The 2,510-nt window shown below is 35.8% G+C and overlaps 1 pseudogene; it reads right to left on the reverse strand.

The window, feature by feature from the left end:
* Positions 1-442: 442 nt before the first annotated feature.
* Positions 443-1,893, reverse strand: LOC102500516 (histone deacetylase 2 pseudogene; annotated as a pseudogene).
* Between the last annotated feature and the right edge of the window lie 617 nt (positions 1,894-2,510).

Below are 2,510 nucleotides of genomic sequence, written 5' to 3' on the forward strand. Positions count from 1 at the left end.
TATAATACTATCAATATTTTGGTATTGAAACCTTTTATTAAATTTTCTTATTTGTGCTTGAGTCAATGTGAAATACCTGTTTTTTTTTTTTTTGTCTCCAAGTACAAATTTTTTAGTAAATATATTTATAAAACGTGGAAAAATCGGCTCAGAGAAGCCAGTTACTTCTTTAATAGATCACGGTTTTTACATAACTCACATCAGTTTTAAATACTATCACATAAAGCATGGTGGAGAAAAGAAATTTTGCTTTATAACTAGAAAAACTCACAATAGAACTTGCCAAGAAAAACAAAAACAAATAAAGTCATTTTGAAAATAAATACAGTCCTTGTTAAAGTAGTACAAAATGAAACCAGAAGTCTTTGAAAAGGAAATATTTATACTCCCAATATTTTCTGACTTTTTATATGGCTTCCTGAAATTAGTGAGACTTTCAAATTCAAGGGTTGCTGATCTGTTCCAATTTGGCTCCTTTGGTATCTTTTTTTTTTTTTTTTTTTACCACTATTGTCCTTTAGTTTATCTTCTTCCCTAACATCTGCTTTTCTATCCTTTGTTTCCTACTTGTCTTCTTCAATCAATTCTAGCTTTCTTAGCTCCTTTCTCATGATCAGCCACACTTCTATGATCTCCTTCTTCTTTATCCTCAGATCTGAGAATTTTTCACCACAGCTATCCTCTTGTCTGATGCTTGAATAGAAATTCCCTTGTCTGGATCTTCTCCAACTTCATTTCCACTATCTTCATGAGCAGTATCTCTGGAATAGCTTACATTTGGACACCAGGTGCATGATGCAACATGTAAAAATTTTCAGTTAAATGCTACTTTATATTTTACATATATTCTTGAGGGTCCTTGTTTGTCATATTTGAAGGACTAGTGTGCAAAATGATGTCTAGTCGAAAATACTCGAAATAATCATTATATGGCAACTCAACAGGAATCTCATAGTCAAGGATAATTGTAGTCTCATGTACAATATCAAGGGACATTATAAACTGTGTAGCCACTTCCCTCAAGCATCAGTAACAATAAGTTAAACATTTGAACAATGCGTATACATTTAGCATAACCTTTAACTGTTAGATTGAAGCAACCCAGTTTATTGCCAGACAATGAGTCTGCACAACATTGTATCAACATAGCATTAGGTGGATACATCTCCATCACTTTTGAGATACTGGCTTAAATATCTACCCATATGACTACTTGTCATTTATACCATCTTACACTGGGAAATTTGACAGCATAGTATTTGCCTTTTCTAGCACCAATACCCATCAAGTTCCCTGTGCCAGGAAAGTATTCTCCATATTTATAGAATGATGCAGTTATTACATGATCCATTGTATAAAAAGCTACTTCAGCACCAATACCATGATGGATATCTATGTGTAAGACTCTCTGATGGCACATTAGGGTAAGCACAATCTCATTAACACAGCAGAATTCTGATGCTTCTGAATTTTTTTTTAGCATAATGCAATCCTCCAGCCAGTTAACAGCCATATTAGTTTGTTGTTGGTTCAATATGACAACTGTAGCCACTGAGCCACCAGTTGCAAGCTGACAGTACTGAGTCTATCAAACACTGGACAATCTTCTCTAACTTAAATATTTGCATTTGCTTACTATACTCAGACATATCTGGTCTTATTGACTGTAGAATTTGGTATACTTATCTCTATGGTATTTTCTCATTTGTCAGTTGCTTTATAGGGCCTATATATTTTCGTTTATCTGTATAAGCCATAGTTTAACAGCAAGTTATGGATCATGAAGATTCTGTGAGGTTTCATTGGATGACTATGCTCATAACTATAATTTCCAATATCACCACTGTAGTAGTAGCAGACTTTCTTTTTGCTGCCTCCTTGGCTATAAGCCATGCACATCCCAGCCATGGCTGCTTCCAGGCTTATGTTCTTCCTCCTGCTGTTGGCGATGCTGCGGCTTGGCCATGGAGGGAGAAAAGGACTTGGTGGGTGGTGAAGGTGGCAGTCCTGTGGAGAAGGGCAGTAGGAAGAACAGGAGGGGCAGAAAGTGAGGGTGGGTGACAGCGGGGTCTGAAATACCTGTCTTAATCTCTGACTTCACCATGCTTTTTTATATAGTGAACATGTCTTAACTTTTATATTAGTGTCCTTTCAGAACTTCTGAATGTTTAGAAGTTGCTCAATTTTTGGCCTTAATAATATGTTATACAAAGGGCAATTTGACAGTAAATGCCTGCCCAAGTCTTTGTCTTTATTTGCCCTTATCCAGTGCTTTTTTTCCAGTTAAACATAGCTTCTTTATATTGAGATAATTTCCTTCCACTCACCTCATTTAGGAACTCTAAGGAAGGAAATAATTTCTTGGTGTTGAATGTGATGTTTGTTGTGGGTGTTATTCATCCTGCTTTCACCTCACCACTCTTCATAGTTTCTACTTTATAGCCCCAAGTGAAAATGTTTTTCTTGTACATTTGTTAACTGACAAAAGTATGCACTGGGCCTGACCATCC

The sequence above is a fragment of the Tupaia chinensis genome, unplaced genomic scaffold (genome assembly GCF_000334495.1).
Source record: "Tupaia chinensis unplaced genomic scaffold, TupChi_1.0 Scaffold000097_1, whole genome shotgun sequence".
Lineage (NCBI taxonomy): Eukaryota > Metazoa > Chordata > Mammalia > Scandentia > Tupaiidae > Tupaia > Tupaia belangeri.